A 20,855-nucleotide genomic window follows, 5' to 3' on the forward strand; every position below is an offset into this window, starting at 1 on the left:
TTATTATTATTATTATTATTATTATTATTATTATTATTATTATTATTATTATTATTATTATTATTATTATTATTATTATGAAATACAAGCTTCAAATTTGATGCGCAATAACTCGGAAACTAAAACTCAACACATCACGAAGTTTCGCTTGACTACTGAGTTTATCAAGGTCTCTCACAATTTAGTCGAGTGGAGACATACGGTTCCCGAGATATTACTAATCGAAGTTCGGATTGAGTTGAGACTTCATTAACTCACTAAACAGTTAGTAAATGTAGGCTAGCGTGTACTTATAATTCAAATGTGCTTTTTTTTTAAAAAAAAAATCGGTATCGGGAAGCTTAATAGTTCGTGAAGACGCAAACAGTCCTACAGTTTACACGATTAGCGGATAAGCCTTACATATAATAATTTGCTTTCCTTTTAGTTTCATTTATTATCACTAAAACCAGCATTTTCGCAAACTGCAATTTCAAATTTATTAACAGTTGAAATTTTATCTCAACGTAGAATAACTATTGAATTTATATGATAGAAAAATAATAATATTGATTTATATGTAAGAAGTTTCATGTTTAAAATTATCAGATAAGTCTAAAAATATGTATATTTTATTCCCCCATTGACGCATTTCCAATCAGATGCCTGCGAAAGTAATGTATACTTTGATGCATTGCACCGCATAATGCAAGATGGAACACATTATCCCATAATTATCAATAGCTCAGCAGTTTATCTAGAAACAATCATATTATATTCTCTCCGTAGGTTCCATGATATATATCTTCATCAAATGTGTGCACATCCATAAATTGGCAATTAATGGGTTCGATCATAATATTCCTGATTGTGAATGACCCCGTAGAGGATACATTAGTCGCGTTTCCTGAGATACAGTTGCCACGTTGAGAATAACTTGGACATTAATTTTCAAGACGAGTTTCCTTGATATTTCGTTAGTTTGTAATTTTATTGAGTAGATTTAAATAATGCGCACTGTTCTAAGCTTATGTTTCGCTGCAAATGCATATAGACGTTTATATTCTAATCATTCTTACAATTGTTAGTGTGTCAACAAAATGTTTTGAGTTTCAGTGAAGATGCAAAATCTACTATTTGGTTCTATCTCGATTTATTTCTATTTCTTTTTTTCTTCTTTTTTGCACCTATATATTAGTTGAAGTTGGAAAATGCTTAACCTCTAGAGTCATGACACTAAGCGGTCCACATTTTTTTTTTTTTTTTTTTTAACTATTGCCTGAAATATGGTGCTCATTGATGCTATCTAATGAACAAGATTAGTAATAAACACTGGTGGGAGGTACACAAACGTTATAAAGTAGTTTATACTAACATGCAAGCTTCAGAATAGAAAAAAAAAGATTGTGCACATATGTGCACCTATGGACTGAAGAGGTAAAACGTAATATAACTTTGACTTCAGGCTCGGAAAATTCGTTGTCACGAGCTCAGATCACTAGATTCCCTGTGCATCTACCTTTCTGTGTCTGCCGTGTTGAATCCACATTTGGGTTGAAATTACTGCTGTTTAAATTCGAAATGAAAATTAAATAAAATGAAATATTTCAGTTTAACGTCCCACGATTATGTCCTTTATGTTATGGGAGACAATGATTGAAGCAAGTGAATGATGATGGAAGATCTTGTGGAAGGAAATGGAAGTACCTCGAGTAAACTCACGGACACAACGTTATCCACCACAAACTTACTTGGCTCGAGATCGAACCAGGGACTCCAAGCACCAGAAGTAACCGCTCTACCACTTAGCCACAGTCCCCATTGTTAAAATTTGAATAGTTCATTGTTCAAGTAACGGATTTTTCGAATATTCTTTATTTCAATAATTGTTGGAATAATTATTGTGATAATGACTAATTATTCGAACCATTTTTTTCAGATAACGAATAATTGCTCGAACATATTATTTTTTTTCGAATAATGAATCGTTGGAATATTGAATGGTTGGAACTTTGAAATTGTATGCTAGTGATTGGAACAGTGGGGGGCTCGTGAACGAAGTCACATCGGTTAAAAAAAAAAAAAAAAGTATACGAACGTATACGAACAAATTTCACAATTAACTCATTATGTTATATAAAATTTTCCATTAGTCTATGAGTAAGTTTTTTATCTTATTTTAAAGCGATAAAACTTTTTTTTGCTGGTGTGACTATCATCATAAGCCGCCACTGCATTAATATGAATATATCATATTTATATATAAAACAAAGTATATTGTAAATATTTTAAGAAGAAAAATAATGATATTCATCTTCAAAACAATTGTTTAATAATTCAGTACGTTTCGAGTTCATCCATGAAGCTATTTTTCCATCTATCAATTCAAACTCATAGTAACTAGACCATGGTCAATAAGTTATTGTGAGTTTGTGTTGAGAAAGAGGTCTACGGATGAGCTTGAAACAGGCTCAGAACGACTGTTCTGAGGACGAATATTATTTCTCCTTGCTTCTTTAAATTTTCATAATGTTTGTCCTCTAACGCTCGTTCAATATTAATTATATTACAAATAGCATGGCTTTATGTCCAATGGTTGAAATGACATGCAATGGAATTTTATAAATTTAACGTATCACGGTTATCTCTTTCAGGCTAAAGGAGAGGCATGATTAATGTAAGTGAACGACTATGGAGGAGTTGGCGAAATGACAGTATGAGAGGAGATGGATGGACACGATGTTGTACACCATAAATTTACACGACCTGGGATCGAGCCAAGAATCAAAGTATTGTGTCCCATCCAATGATTCAGTGATTGAAGTTTCATCTTTCTCCTTTCCCATTACTTTGGAGTGAAATTTCAAAGCACGGTAACTCAGTGGTAGATCGCTTACTTCTGATGCATGGGGTTCCTAGATCGATCCCCAGACAAGTAAGCTTGTGGTTGACTACATCGTGTCCGTTAGTTTTCTTGGAGTACTCCCATTTCCTCCCACATTCTTATTCCAAACATTCTTGCATCATAATCCACTTACCTTAATCGTCGTCTCCCTTAGATTCAAAGGCTTAAACGTGGGACGTTAAACTGAGAGATTTCATTACATTTTTATGATTATGCGTTTCTGAAAACTGAAATTATTGCAGTGTGACTCAACACAAGTAAGACAAGATGTTAAGCTGGAATGCAATCGTTGGCAGAGAGTGATTTTTCAGTATAAACTTTTCTGCTAGCAAAGTTGAAATTTTACATTAACGAGGCAAGCTCATATGTACCGTCATAAGTTTATATTTCCCCCTGTTTTTAGAAACAATAATAAAAATAAAGCAATGATACTGCACATGGTGATTTGCCAGAAAGTTGAAATGAAAATAGTATGCTCTTCGACATTAGCCCGATGATTACAAAATTTGACAAACGCTGACACAGCGTTGATTTTTTTTTCACTTTTTTATGATAGTGTTAATGAGATTTTTCGAGAGAAAGGGAATTGATGTGGAAAGTAAATCAGCTCCTGTAATTGTTAGTTCAGCCTTGCAAAACTCATTATACGGTGCTTGATGTGAGTGATGAAAGAGAATCTTCTCTTTTTGTTCACCTGATACTTTTGCTGAAAACATTTTTGCGAACTGTACCGTTTCGGAGTTCAATTCATGAGGATTCGTAAAGTATTTTTTTTTTTTCCAGTGGGATGGATGCTGGCAACTTGATTTATGAGTGGTGAAGAAAAATTGAAGCTTGTCTGTCGCCAAAAAAAAAAAAAAAACTTTTTCGTTGTCATCCGTTGCCGTCATTACAGGAAACAGTATAAGCTGGGAGGCGTAAATCATGCTATTCATTTACAAATTTTCTTAGTTTGCATGTACTTTGCTCATCTCTGTATAGTTAGTTTTTGAAATCATAGGCTGGAAATATTAGACCAGATTTAAAGTAGATTCAGTTTTGATCGTGATATGATAATTGATTCAAGATATAAAGTTTGATAGTGTCGTCTGTAGTCAAATGTTGTATATCTTGTATTGAATGTTAATCTACAGAGGCCTGACTTTTATCTCTATATCATATCTAAAAGCACTATTTCTTTTACTAATTAATTAATTTATTTTTGTATTAACTTTTGTAAAAAAATGTTCTTCAAATATTTGGCATATTTTAATTTCAAATAATTAAAAAATACAACAATTATTATTATATCTCTGCATTCTATTTTATTTTAATCTACTATTCTGTATGCATACTTTTTACTTGCTTTGATGTCTGTGTTAATACCTTTGTTTGTAAGATTCTTCTGAGGAATAAACACTGTATAATTTCCGTGTATGCTACACAATTTATGTCTCTTCGAATCACTATCCGTAATACAGAGTTATCTTAAATGTTTGTCGAGAATTTCAATACTCGTCAAAAGCAGTACACTTGAGTTTACTTGAAAATCCTTCAAGTTTTTTGTGCAAATAATGGCTCGATATTAGCGTCTCTAGTCGTCTGTAGACATCAACACCATAGTTCATGTCCTCCCCGCTGGTCTCATGAATTGCACTGCTACGTTTTATGCGCGGGTTCATGGGTTCGATTCCCGATTAGAGTGCTTAAAATTAATGCATTACAGTGGTTCGATTTCCACCTTATAGGCCAGAGAGGGACGCTAAACTTCAATCCAACCTACCAACAACCCGGGCTCGATTTCCAGCGGGATTTAATGTGGTTCGGATTCCACATTAAACTATAGGTCCGTGTTTTATATAGCCTTGGTCTTGGAATAGATGCTAAATTCCAAATCAACTATCAAACCAAAACCATCATTATTGTGTTTCACACCAAAGTTTTGCAGTATATCAATGGGATGAGAGGAGGATCAAAAATGTTATTCTCGACTAATCCCAGCTAGGTATTTTGGAGTAGTCCTGTAGTCGAGTTCTCTTGGAGGTGAGAAGTGCGGTAGGAAACGTTTTATACTGTGAAGGTTTATCTTACATAATTATCTATATACCCGGTGACTACACTGGATTCAAGCCAGGTTGGGGTTCAGAGACCGCATTAATGGAAATACCCATCATTCATAACCTCGGTGTTGCATAAGAACGCAAAATACCCGAACTTGACTAACCTTATAAAAAACAAAATGCAGTTAGTTAGGTCTGGAGAACGAGCAGGTCAGGAAGTGATTTCTGCTCACCTTTAATTTCACATCCGATGCATAATTGGTTAAATTTTGCGCTGGTTAGACTTGACTTAAAATGAGATGAATACGAAGTAATTATTGCCCACGTTTAATTGAGAAATAGTTCTTTTATAAATTGTCTTCCCGTCAATGTTGATTCCCTATAACTCATTCGAAAAAGTCATTGCACCTAGTTTACTTACACTTCTATCGCAGATGAACGGTTTCTCCTTCCTTCATATGAACGCCCTGTCCCCTAGAACTGGACATACTATATTCGAATGGAACAGATCCTTCCTGAACTGATTACATAAGTACCTTTGAACAATTGTAACTAAACAACTTTGATGAAAATTTAACATATGAAATGCCTTCTTTTGTGTAGTTTAGGACCATCTTTAATAATCTTCTTCCTAATGCCGAAAGTTGGAATATCTAAACATCAATTATACAGGAAGAAAACTTCGTGGGTTTACCTAACAATATATATATATATATATATATAAAGCTACATGAGCTGACATAAATTATTGAACACTTCCTTTAGGGCTACAATCACTAAATTGGGCATAATTTCAGCTTTCCGGAACTAATCGACAGGAAAATTGCCAAAAGTGAATATTTTTAATTTTTAGGGGTCTAAAGGGGGGACGAAGAAATTCCCATGCTATTTAAATGAGTATTTTCTTGGGGTACAACATCTTATATTTTAGATAATTAAAATGAGAAAAAGAAACGATAGAATTATGGGTTCAAGAGGCACGAGGCCGTAGGGCGAGCAAAGACAATTTGTGGGGGCGGAGCCCCCGGACGAGCAGATTCAGGAAATATGAGGAGCAGGTTCACGAAATTCACTGTTGATACAAAGACCGATAGATAAGAAATGCGAGGCTGTAGGCCGAGCAAACGCGGGGTTCTGGGGGCGGAGCCCCGAGCTAACCAAAATCTAGTTAACATATAAAACTAACGAAAGTGAATATCACATTAAAAGGTAGAATTTAAAAGAGAACTCGTACAAAATACCATGACACAAAAGAATGCAAATTAGAACGATTGGGTGAAATGATATCCCCCACCTATGTAGGAAATCTCATTTCCTTTGGACTTTCAAATTTCCAGGGTTATAGAAGTATAGTGAAGACATGACAGGTGCTAGGAATTGTTCGATGGCAGCGGGTCCATACTTGCCTCGCCTGGGCTACCCTCCTGCTTTGCAACGAAAGCTCACAATTCACAAATCTGGGAAAGCATTTCTTCAAAACAGCTACTACATTTTCGCTAAATACCACATCTGAAACATCCTAAACCAGTACTTTTCAGACTTTAATGAACTTCGAAGATGTTGAAGAAAATTTATAAAATCTACAAACATACAGAGTTTAACACTGAGATGCATGATAGAACTGCAATATGTTACATGTAGGTCATTGCCGGCTGGAGGTACTAATGCTATACGTAGTTTATTTCTTGACAAAGGAACACTACCAAAATGCCCATCAAATCCATAGGATTCATACAGAGCTTGATTCCGATGCATTATAATAAATTAAAAGTCAGAATATCTTAAGGAAAACTAGTATATATATAAAACTACATGAGCTGACAAATTATTGAGCACTTCCTGTAGGACTACAGTCACTAAATTTGGCACGATTATAGCTTTCCGGAACTAACCGACAGAAAAAATTACCAAAAGTGAATATTTTTAATTTTTAGGGGGTCTAAAGAGGGAATGGAGAATTTCCCCATGTTATTTAAATGGCTTTTTTTTTTTTTGATCCTACAATCTCATGTTTTAGGTACTTAGAATTGGAATAAAAACTTGAAATTCGGTGCACTTGTACGTTTTTGTTAGTACTATATAAGTAAGTCAGTAAAAGTAAAAAAAAAAAAACTTTAGAATGTTTTTATAGGGAACTGAAAAATCTTTCCCATGTTATTTATATGGGACATCTTTTACACCCCCAAATTATTGAGCACTTCCTGTAGGGCTACAATCACTAAATTTGACAAGATTGGAGCTTTTCGGGACAAAGCCACAGGAAAATTCCCAAAAGTCAATATTTTTAATTTTTAGGGGGTCTAAAGAGGGGATGAAACATTTTCCCATGTTATTTAAATTGACCTTTTTTCGACATATAATTTCATATTTTAGGTACTTAGAATTGGAATGAAAAATTGACATTTGGTATGCTTGTACGTTTTCGTTAGTGTTACCTAAGTGAATCTCAGAAATAAAACTTTCCAAACGTAGAATGGTTTTATGGGGAACTGAAAAGTTTTTCCCATGTTATTTATATGGGACGTCTTCTACACCCCAAAATGTTTAGGTACTTCCGGCAGGATTAGAATGATGAAATTTGGCATGATTGTATCCTTCGGAGACTAACCCACAGGAAAATTGTCAAAAGTAAATATTTTTAATTTTTTAGGGGTCTAAAGGGGGATGAAAAATTTACATGCTATTTAAATGGGCGTTTTCTTGGGATACAAAATCTTATATCTTAGATAGTTAAAAATAGGAAAAGAAACGATAGAATTGTGGGTTCATGGGGTGGGAAGCCGTAGGCCAAGTAAACTGGGGGTCTGGGGGCGGAGCCCCCAGCTATACATAAAAAATTTCAACGCTGATACTGCCCAGAAAATAATATCATTTGCATTATTACCTAGAGTGATTTATCTTTGATTATCGCATTAAAACTTTGTTGACGTTGGAAATCAGAAAAAAAATCACTAATCCGGCGAGATTGTGACTCCGAACAAATAATACCTAAAATACTGACAGAAATACATGATTAAGCAATATGCTCGATATCTTCTTTCACCCGTACTCCTTTTCCTTCCAATGTATTCTATATAATGTCTCTCAAGATATTATCTCTGTTAGTTAATGATCGAACCAATATTTCTTTATCTTGTTCATCACATGCACTGTTATTATTTTTGTTCTGCTGTCGTCAGTAGGTCCTGTTTGGTTTTTCGTTCAACTCAGCTAATTTGTTTATTTTTCTCCACATTCGTATCCCGCAAGTCTAATAGTTTTATAATAGTCTAATAGTCTAATAGTTTTATATGGTGATTATGGTTCAGTTTTGTCGAAAACAATATACCATGCATAAGAAACAATTGGTGACTTTCTTTATATATATTCAATAAATCACACATTATATTTCTTCTTCCTAAATTATTTCAGCGTTCTTATCATTGTTTTTGTTTTACATCTGCACATCATTTGTACACTAATAATGCTACCTATTACATAATCGCATGCCCTACGTTCTCCCCTCGTACTTCGGTGCGAGCGGTCCCGAGTTCGATTCCGGTGGGGGCATTCGTTCTTAAAGGTGTAACAGCTTTTCCAGGCTTATCGTCCTGAGTAAGTTTTTTCTCGGGGTTTTCCTTATTGAAGCCAGACAATGCCGGAAAGGTACCTAATATAACGGTCCCAGGCCGTTTCCTTCCTTCCGCTCCAACTCCCTGGGCAGTGTGATCGCCGATGGACGTCATCCCTTATATATGTGACGGGATAACATGGCCACTGATGTCAAAAGCCCAGAAATTTAATTCCTAATTCCCTGGTGCTTCTATATTTGAAAGTGATCGTTTCGTTCCAACCGCTGTATCTTTAGACCTTTTTTAACGTTTTTAATTCCATGTTCTTAGTAGCTCCTCCTCAAGCTATCTTAACATTGTATTAACTAACTGTTCACATTTAACAGTAGTGCCATGTTTTCTGCAAAATCGTGTACACCGAAACTTTGTATTCCTTATGCAGATAATACTTAATTCTCTATTGTCGATAGCGTGATAGGTAATGAAAGTAAGAGACAACATCTCTATCGAACTCACGTTCCTATTGCACGCCCCTGTGTCATTTCTTATCATATGCTAGCACTTGTTTGTTGGTTAGTATGTAAGTTTCTTATTAGTGCTTGGCCCCTCCTCTTCTGCCAAATATTTAAAGCTTCAATCAGCAATTTGCAGTTCTCTCGGTAAAAAAGATTTTGATAAATCAATAAAAAACAACAGACATCTTTTTATCTCTAAATCATTGGCCGGTTACCCTAAATTAGCAGACGGCATTTCTTGTACTCCTTTCCTTATTCTAATTGCTCTTCTTCAACTTCGTTACGTGTTCTTTCATATAGTGTTATGTTTAGCATTCGAGACATGATTGACATCAAAGAGACTAATAGATATTTAGTCATCACATCCCTACGGGTTCGATTTTTAGCCAATAGCATCATTATTGTCTAAAATAATTATCTTTTTCTCCACTTTCTTGTTTCATATAAAAGTCTTATAGAGAATGTTGTATATATTGGGACATTCTCACTGATGAAATTAGAAGTGAGAGTTCATAGTTTCCGTTAGAATATTAGCAATATATGAATAAATAAACAAATAAATACATAAATAAATTGTATTACAAGGAAGTAAATTTCTGTCAGCTAAAACTACGAAATAATAGTATTTTTTTTTTTAACAAATTAATAAAGCAACATACTTATTATTCAAATTTACCTTAAGAAATATTATCAAACAAATGTTCTGTAAGCAGGCTGAATAGAATGATCGTTTTTTTTTGTTGTTGTTGTTGTTGTTGAACAAAGTAGTTTAATTATATATATATTAAATTAATTCAACTAGCAGCTAGGTAATAGGATAACATTTATATTCATATTTATTTATTTATTTATTTGTTTATCTAACGCAATTTAACTGAAACATGGTAAAACAAAAGTTAAAAGTTATCATTGTTTCAATGAATGAGACTTTCTATTTATTTACTTTTAAAAAAGAACTCTGAACTTTGTTTAAAATTTAGCTGGAAATTGCAGAATAATATAACTAATGGTATTAACTGATCTATTTTATGTAAGATAAGAACACTGCTAGAGCTTCAAAATTAATTTAGTTTTCCATTATATATAAAGTTGACGGTACTTCTGCAGACTTAAAAAAATAAATAAAAAACAAATATTAATGAATGGTATTTAAAAAAAAAAAACTTTTTTTCAACTGTATATATATCTTGTTCATCTTCTCTCCTCACACACTCTGCATTACTTTAGCATATGTATCTCGTGATATGTAGTTAATGTGGTTTATACAAGAAAAAAGGATAAACGAAGTAGATACTGACACATCGTTTCGCCAGAAACAAAAAAAAAGTTTCCAATTAAAAACACGGCATATTAGGTACAACCTATACAGAGATCATTAAAACTTTAATGATTTGTTGGTAAATTGAGTGATAGGACGGTCCGTCAATTAGGAGACTTGTTTGTTTCCTACGTAAGCTACATCAGATTTCAACAAATTAGCAGACTGTAAACTAGTTACTCCTGGCTCTGGATCCGAGTTCTCAATTGACTTACACATAGAATGCGGATAAATTCATCGTTAACATTATGCTCGATTTTTCAAAGAAAAAGAACATGTTTTTCAACCGATCAGTTATTTGTTTTTCCTCATTCGATATATATATACATATATTTGTGTGTGTGTGTGTGTGTTTGTGTGTGCGTGTAATTTTTTACTTAAACTTTGAACAAAAAACGTCTGTCGTATTCTTGATATATAGCCTACATTAAAATATGGGGCTGCAGACATGTATATATAATCGTTTGTTAAATATCACCTGCACGATGTCAACCATAACAAGTCCCTCAGAAAGGTTTGTTTATATAACTTACTGATGAATATCAGCGTATAATAACAAAGTTCATTGACATATTAAAATTAATACCTCTTAAATGTTCTGGAATAAAATGAAGACTCTTCAATGCCATACATTTATAATGCAACAAAATTATTTTTTCACTTTCTACACCAAAGATATGGTCGACTACAATCCTAATAAAACTACATGAACTGACATAAATTGAAGGAGTACTTCCAGTTGGCGTGGAAAGTTGAAATTTGACATGATTATAGCTTTCTGGGGCTAACCGACAAGAAAATTGCCAAAAATTAATATTTTTAATTTTTTAGGGGGTCTAAAGGAGGCATGAAGAATTTCCAAATGTTATTTAAATGTTCTTTTTATTTTTTTACCTATAATCTCAAAATTTAGGTACTTGGAACTGGCATGAAAACTTGAAATTCGGTACGCTTATACACTTTCGTTAGCGTTAACTAAATAAATCGCTAAAAATTAATTTTAAAAAATCCGATTGTAGAGTGGTTTTATGGGGAAGAGAAAAATCTTCCCCATGTTATTTACATGGGACATCTTGTAGACCCCAAAATGTTTATGCGCTTCCGGCAGGATTAGAATGATGAAATTTGACATGATTGTAGCCTTCCGGGACTAACCTATAGGAAAATTGCCAAAAATTAATATATTTTTTTAAAGAGGTCTAAACGGGGATGAAGAAATTTCCATGTTATTTAAATAGAAGTTATCTTGGGATACAAAATCTTTTCTTTTAGATAGTTGAAGTAGGACATAAGTGGTTAGCGTACACGCCTTTGGCTTGGGAGACCCGGGTTCGGTTCCCGGCGGGAGCTCGTGTGTTTCGGATTCCACGTTAATCAGTAGGTTCAGTCTCATATTGCCTCGCTGCTGAAAGGGAGTTTAAACTCAAAATCAACTCAACTCATTGAACTAGGATGAGAAACTTGAAATTATTTAGAATTATGGGTTTAGTAGGTGCGAGGCCGAATGTCAATTAAACGTGTTGGTTAGGGGGCGAAGGCCCAAGCTGGGCCAAATTCAGTAAATGTAATTAAAGAGCAAATGCAGAAAATTCACTATTGAGGCAAAGACTGATACATAAAACATGCGAGGCCTCTGGCCATGTAAAGGCAGGGGTCTGGGGGCGAGCCTCCAGCTAGCCAAAAGTTAGCATTATTATAAAATTGAAAGTGACTATGTTTGTGACTGTCTTGGTAAATTCATAACTCTTGGACACCCGACCGATCTCGATCAATTTCCTGATGAGGATGCGGTTTTGGCCTGGGAGTGTTTTTAGCTATTTACTTTGACGGTAGAACTTAGGGGATGGAGAGGAAGTGCAGACAGAAAAATAAATAAATAAATACAACTTAATAACTCTTGAACCACCAGACCGACCTTGATCTAATTTTCCACATGGATGAGGTTCTCACCTGGGGTGATTTTATTATATCATTTTGACAGTAGAGCTTAAATGAGGGGGAGGGGAGGGAATATACAAAATTAAATAAAATCTAACAACTCTTTAACCACCCGATCAATCTCGATCGTATTTTGAACATATATGAGATTCAGGACTGGATTTTTTTTATAAATTTTATTTTTGACGTTAGAACCTAGGGGCGGTGGAGGGAGAGGGATATATGAATGGAACACCCAACCGAGTTTTATTAAATTTTCAACATAGATGAGTTTCGGATCCTGGAATGTTTTTATCATATCACTTTGACGATAGAACTTATGACAAGGAGAGATGAGGGATATATATATATATATATATATATATATATATATATATATATATATATATATATATATATATATATATATATATATATATATATAGGGGCGGATCCAGGATATGATCAAGGGAGGGGCTAAACCATATTTTGCCGTTTTATCGAGTGTAAAGCACGATTGAAACCCATTTTATCCAGTGTATTCCTGAGCGTCAAGGGGGAGCTATAGCCCCTGTAGCCTCCCTTGGATCCGCCACTGTATATATATATATATATAAACGCAGTACTATTTATCCTGATGTCAGCATTTGTACCACATTCTCTGTAGAATGAAGCAACCGTTTTAAACAGCAACTCTGCTACAGTTGTATTGGGATAAACCGCTGTGGAATGAAACAAGCGTTTTAAACATCAACTGTGCTACAGTTGTTTTGGGATAAACCCACGATATCCACCAACACCCAAACTCAAGTCCTTTTTTTCTATACTATATATTCTGCCCCTGTTTTAAGAATATACCTCATATATGTATACTTCATAGTATTTTTCAATGTATACTTTAGTTGTGTACTTCTACCAGTGTGCGACTTACCAGGGAGGATGAGGGGGGAATACCCCTATGAAGAATTGGATGTTTCCCATAAGATTTGAACTTCCCCAGGTTAAATTTCTCGGATGTGCCCTGACTCCCACCGGCTCCGGTGTCACTTCAAAGGACGTACAACTTCACAGTAAAGCCATTTTGGAAGACATTTCTTCGACTTATCCCCAGTTTCCCTCTCCTCATGTCACGAGACAATATGCAGGTGGAAATTTGCAATATTGAAACGCTTACTTCCATTTTACAGAGAATGTGGTAGAATTCTTGATATATCAGGACAAATAGTACTGCATTTATACTTATATATTATGTTATCTTCATAGGTCAGGTCATAGGTTCGGTTTTGAATGTGCAGAGCGTATTGGTATACAACCTTTCCTCTCATACCTATTCCGTCTATCAAAACCAAACTTGGTACACTCATTTTTTATCCACTATAGTAGACCTATTTTTGGAGATACATTTGGATTGTGCGCTTTTAGCCGGAGACACTCCAGACAGGGACAAAGTTGATGGGAGGGATTTCTGGGGGGAATTTTCCCGACATTCTTTCAATTTTCCCTGTTCAAGTACGTTATGGGCCCCAATACATAACACCTCTGGAAAGCATGTTTCAGGTTAAAAGGAATGGACTATAAATCATGGCTTTTCAATGAACAGTGTTGATGCAATAGCTATTTTACTGAGAGTTTATGATTTTCTTTATACTAACAGAGTAAATGGGCCCCATCCGTTGCCCATGGCACCTATTTTTTTTGTGCATGAACATATTATTGTTATGTTTATCAAATGAATTAGGTTTGACTCGGATATCCTTGTGACACGTACATGCCCGTTCCTTGTCAGTAAAAGTACTTCTTCAGGACATGTATTAACATAACACATAAAATAATAATAAATATTCTTATAACAATATAATAGACCCCAGGAGCTCGACAAAGGATCTGACCAACCAAATTCCGTACAGTGAATCGAGTAATGCTTGGTCAGCACATTGATCATTGACATCCAGGTACCTATAGATCTCCTGAAAATGCCCCCACGTGTGCCCGCTGCGGTCAATATTTTTTTCTTCTGTACCTTTTATATAGACTTCGTCTGGACTCGGAATCTCCTACGGAATTCGAACATTTCATATGGCATCTCAGTGACCCGCAAACCCATATTATCCCATTCTAGATCAAATGTAAATAATTTTAAATGAAGAACTCACATTATAAAATTTAAGTATGTAACCTTAAGGAATTTCGAGATATGGACATATTATTTTAACAACTAACCCATTTCTCTTCTTCCACGTCGATTTTTAAAGCATTAATTAATGCTACCTTCCGTCAAAAATCGCATGTTCTCTCTGCTTTTTAAGTTTCCAGCTTAAGCAGTTTGGCCTAGGCATTCATCAGTCAGTCAAGATTGAGTGTTGTATGTATGTCCTGATCGGAAATCTAATACGGGATCACGCGTACCAAACAAAATTTTGTTAACCATGGGGCACTGTAGTTTTAAGAATAAAAATATAACTCACAAATAAGCACATATGTCTTTCCGGTGATAAAATAGGTATACGTTCCTGCTCATTCTCTTTATCATGCAAGTGTGATAATTTGTGTAGGTCATAAATGAAGTAACTTGTATTAAACGAAAGTAACTTGTTATATTTTTTCGTATATTTTATTATTATTATTATTATTATTATTATTATTATTATTATTATTATTATTATTATTATTATTATTATTATTATTATTATTATTATTTTATGTGAAGGAAATGAATTACCCTCTACGATGCTCTGACGGGCCGAACACTTAGACAGGGCATTTTGTTCTTGTGCTTTTAAAATGCTATATTATAATTTAAAGCTACATGTACTAAAAGTGCATATATAAAGTATTAAAAATATTTTATTAATGTATTCCCTTCGGAGCAACATTATAGAAACGCGTGTAAACATGAGGAAAAAAGTGTACTGTTTCGAGATAGAAGCGTTCGTAATAATTGATATTGTTATTATTAAGTAAATTATAGTATTAGTTTAAATACCGCGAAAAGGAAATCACGTCAGACGTTTTATTATATAAACTGTGTCCTGGAATAATTTATTTTAGATTGTTGTTGTTGACCAATAATAGAATAAAAAATATTCCTTGTGCATTCCCAGTTGAGATAAATAGGGTAGATCAACTAAATGAGTAGTTTAACATCTAATGATTGTGATCTATAGGCTAAAGAAAATAACTACAGCAAGTGGACAATGATAGAATATATATTGTTTTTCTTTTTAGTGAGAGGAGGAGGAAACACAAGCAATCGTCATTACTGACAAAAACTCCTTCCCAAAATCGCTTGAGTTAGGAACAAACCAGTGGCTCTTCACACCAGAAATGAATGTTCTCACTACAGAGGCACTATAAAATGCATGCTTAATGCAAAAATACATTGGTTGGTTTGATTGATTTAAAAAATAGCGTCCCGTTCAGCACCGAGGTTATATGAGATGTGGACCTACACCTTAACGTGGGATCAGAACCACGTGAGCCCCGACAAGGCATCCAACCCGAGTTTCTCGTGCTACATAAATTTCGAAATAGACCATTCTTCAAGTTTTGTCAACATAACTTTGAGTACCTTATCTAAACTTTACAATTTGGACACATTTACGAGGATTGTTCAACAGGTGTTGCCTTTATTCCTCATAAAAAAAGCAATTGATGTATGTGAATAATTGTACACAGTAAAAAATGGTTGTGTTAATTCAATTCAATTAACACAGGGCAGTGGTTCCAGCGTGACTACCACTATGCGGTGTTAGTTCAACACAGACCCCGTGGTGTTGGCGTTTAACACAGGGGGCTTCTCACTTCTTTAGCACACAACCGGTGTTGAGCGGTGTTAAATTAGAAACTGTGTTAGTATTTTCGGTGTTGATTCAACGCCATGTCAGAGTCGGTAGTGTGGAGAAAAGTGTTGAGTATTACTTGTGGCGGTGTTTCACCAACATGAAGAAAGTAATACAGTGTGTAGTGTGTTAATTATTTTGTGTTAATATTACACCATATCAAGTATCAATATAGTACACTTCCTGTATTACTTTAACACCATTTTCTTATTATTTCAAGACACAATCTGTGTCATAATTCAAGGTCAAAGCCGTATAAGTAACACCGTTTTGTTGTTAATTCAACACTCCCTGTGTGAAAATTCAAGATCAGACCACCAGATTAACACCGTTTTTGGTGTTGGTTCCACTCCACTTCTGTGTTACTACGACACCTATTTCGGTGTTCAAATAACTCGGTGTGTGGTGTTAATGTAACAATTTTTTCTCTGTTGGAAAATCATGTGGTGTGCATGCTTACGCTTACCGAAGATTCTAATTTTAAAATAAGAATAATAAACTACATAACACTTCATATAGAAAATCTTCATAAAAAATTTATCGTCCTCCTCAATATTTATTGTGAAGTATTTCTTGATGGTGCAGAACACAACACTAACGTCTTGTTCAAGAATGATAGAAAACACTTACCTCTATCTTATAATATACCCTATGCTTGCCTCTTAATCATGATTCTACTTTTTTTTTTTTTTTGCACAGTCCCCGGTGCTGATTGGTGAGCTCTAGTGAAGTGTGGAAGTGACACAGCAATACGATGTTTTTTCTCGCTGTAGACATATTTCTTCAGAAACATTATGTAAAACAATTGAAAACACATCGCGTAGTTTGCATGTTGAAATTTTGCGTATACCTAAATTTGTTTAAGCACTTCTTTCTACTGTATTTGTCTGTAGCTTCAATTCATAAGACTTTATAATTAGATGCCCAACATATTTGGCAATCACGCAGAAAACAACACCGAAGATTTTACTAACTAACTAACTCTATGGCCTATGGAACCCGGAGGTTCAATGCCGCGTTCACAAAAGCTCTCCACTGACTTATATCCTTAGCTAACTGCATCCAGCTTCTACTTTGTATTCCAGTCGCTGCCAGATCCATCTTAATATTGTCCTCCCATCTGCGCCTAGGTCTTCCTAATGGCCGTTTTCCGATTGGTCTTCCAGTCAAGACTTTGAAAGTGTTTCTACTTTCTTCCATTCTTGCTACATGACCCGCCCACCTAAGCCTCCTTGACTTAACGACCCTAACAATGTTGGGTAAACCGTATAAATTGTGTTTTGCACTTGTGTTAATTTAACACACAGACTGTGTATCATTTCAACTACTGGCATTTGATACCCAACCCCAAATAAAGAATGAGATGTTCTAACCACCTGTTTGTGTTATATTTTAACACAATGTGTTAAGACATAGGCTTGTCGTTGAAATAACACAACGATTTTTACAGTGTAAATTCAAATGAAAGCTTAAGTATTCTGCTTGGCGAGTAATATTTTACTTTTCAATATAATCTCCACTGGCGTATATACATCTGTGCCAATGTTGCACTAATTGTTGCATGCCGTCAATGAAGAATGAAGCCGGTTTCTGACATCAATAACACACTCCGCTGATGAATTCCACGTCAAAAGCGATACGCTGGCTTTTCAGGTGTTCTTTAAGCTTTGAGAACAGCCAAAAGTCACAGGGGCAGGTCAATACTTTTACGTGAGTATGACTAAAGATCCCCGAATTGTAACTTCTCCAACGCAACGTTGGTCTCCTGACTTGTGTGAGGCTTTGTTTTGTAGTGTTGAAGGATGGCATTTTTGTGAGGATATACTCTACGTAGACATGCACACATCTTCGTTAGTGCGTTTACACACGACAACGATAATATCGGTGGAACCACCGATAATGTCGGCGGTGAAATCGACTTCAATGTATTCAAATCGTAGCTTGCACACGCCGCCGATATTATCGGCCGATCCTCCGACACGCAGATGCTGTCGGCCAAGCCCCCGATACTGTCGGCGGTATCGCCGACACCGATTTTGTCGGGGGCAATGTTTTCTTATGATTGGATGCACACGCCACCGATAATGTCGGCCGGCCAGCGGGTTAGATGAAGAGAGTGAGTGACAAGGCGCTGTGTATTTTTGTTTCGTTTCGTGCCTTTGGAATTTTGTTGTTTCCATTTTTTCTGTTACAATTGTATATTATTATTATTATTATTATTATTATTATTATTATTATTATTATTATTATTATTATTATTATTATTATTATTATTATTATTATTATTATTTTGTCCTATAAACAACTTCATAACAGCTTATTATTTTTTTACAGTCTCTGTTTTGGAGTAGCTAATTCCCTTCATTAAATAAATATAAAATGTAGGAAGTCTGAAGAGTACTGGTTTCTCTCTAAATAGCTATTACCAAATAGAATATAGGAAATTTAGATAACCAATTTCTTGATTATTTTCTACTCTTTTTAAAATTTTTTGTTCTCTCTCTCTCTCTCTCTCTCTCTCACACACACACACTCTTTGATGGTATATATTTTTTAATCTATTAATGCTTTTAAATTTTAATACATTCTGGAAATTAATTTAAGCGTAATTTTCAAAGTTTGATACACTGTGAACATAAGAATATGGAAAAAATCCTGATTATTATTACTTTCTTTTATTTTCATCAGAATTGTGTGCAGATCACTTTTCCCGGTTCCACTCAATAAGCAATGATTGAATAGAATATTTGTTGACAAGTCAAAGTAGAATTATTATTATTTTGAAACGAAACCAAACACTCTTTCCAATGCTCCAAGGACAAGTTACTCATTTGGCATTTTCTTGATTGTGATCTCAACAATAGGGATGTGACTTCATGTTTCACTTGTTGCAGATTTTTTCTCTCATTTCCAAAACTATCCCAAATCCCCCCTTTTTTAAATAATTTGTGGAATGGCAATTGAAAACAAAGACCAAAGCTATGTATCCAAGTTTTCCCTCTCCTCTTTGTACCGGGATCGACCCCTGTTAGAGTTCTGGTGTTTAGCTACAGTGACTGAATGAAAAGGTTGTGTATTATTGCATTCGTATCTTTCTAGTTTTGCTTAGATTTTTAGAGATGGCAGGAATTTTTCCATTCGATATTTTAATCCTTATTGAACTTGTGGAATGTAGACCTTGCATATGGTATGAGATAGCAGACTCTTTCAAGGACAGAATTGAAAAGCAAAAAGCATGGCGAAAAGTTTATGCGTATCTTTCCTTGTCCAGGATTTTGAGTTCATGGACAAAAAGAAACGAGAAACGACAGGTATGTATGCAACAGCGCAAATCTGTCTTCAACATTGGGGGGGGGGGTAAGATCGTTCCCATAATATATATTTATATAGCTATGTTCAAACTATTTCTGTAGTCGAGAAACAATGCTGTGGAGGATCAGGGGAGCAGAGTTGTCTTCAACATTGGGAGGCGCGCAGGTTTGAGGCTTATTCTGAGTGGACATTAATTTCATCTCACTTTCCTTTCTGGCGATCGGACACAATCAAATTTTTCTCCCAAAAAACACATTTCAATTCGGATTATTGGGGGGGAACAATCTCCCCTGTTCCAAGATTGGAGGGGACATGTCCCCTTCATCCCCCCAGATTTGCGCCAGTGTGTGTATGGAGCAATGTAAAACAGAATTACTAATTCGAATCTTATCATTTAATCTACTATGGCATTAATGTTAATTGCATGGAATACAAAATTATATACATACAATATATAACAGTGTTCCAACAAAAATTAAAACTAATATAGTTTGCAATGTACCGCAGTATCAATTCTCATCGAAACGAAAATAATATGTTTACAGCATCTATTTAAAATAGCACTGTTAAATCTAAACAAGTTTAGGCATAGGGCTATTTTTTCTAAGTTATGTACCGTCCTCCACACCTCTTTAGAACAGTTTTCGTAGTCCTTGATTTAAAAGATAATTTTCCCAATTATTATTATTATTTTTTTACTTGTTTTCATATATGGAGAAGCTTTTTTTGTGTGTGTCGCTTACTTCGCTCATCACCGGCAACGATATTGTCGGGGCTTCCACCGATATTGTCGGCGACGTGTGCAAAGTACACCAACACCGACACCGATATTATCGGGGCTCCCACCGATATTATCGTTGCCGTGTGCAAACGCACTTAGTCTGCACGTGGTGCTCGTAATTAACAGTAGCACCACATTCCAAAAGCACTCACCACACCTTCACTGTCCCAAAAGATGGTGACCATGACTTTCCCTGCTGGCGGCTGTGGTTTGAACTTTTTTAGGGGGAGGAGAGGATGGATGTCAGTACTCAATGGATTGGCATTTATCCTTGAGCTCAAAGTGGTAAGCCCATATTTGTCCCTAATTATGATACACATGAGAAAGGCATATCCTTCGATGTTGAGATGGGCCAAATTTTGGTCAGACACGTTTTAGAATACTTCTTTTATTTCCACTGTAAGCTAACACGGAACCTATCTGAACACACTTTCTTGAACGCAAGTGTGTCGCATATGTTGAGAATGCTAATAATGTTTGCAATCACCTTATTCTTAATGCACTGATCACCGCGAACAAATGCATCAACCTGTTCCACTCTCTGAAGTGGATGCAATCATTGGCCTTATATTGCGGTCCTGGTCATGCAGACACCGTGCGACTGGATTATATGTGTCCTATTTCACCTCACCATTGTGCTAATATCTACTTACTCATGTTTCTTTATACATAACATTCATGCGATGATGGATGTTGATA

Source organism: Thermobia domestica, chromosome 6, assembly GCF_964235325.1.
Source record: "Thermobia domestica chromosome 6, izTheDome1.hap1.1, whole genome shotgun sequence".
Lineage (NCBI taxonomy): Eukaryota > Metazoa > Arthropoda > Insecta > Zygentoma > Lepismatidae > Thermobia > Thermobia domestica.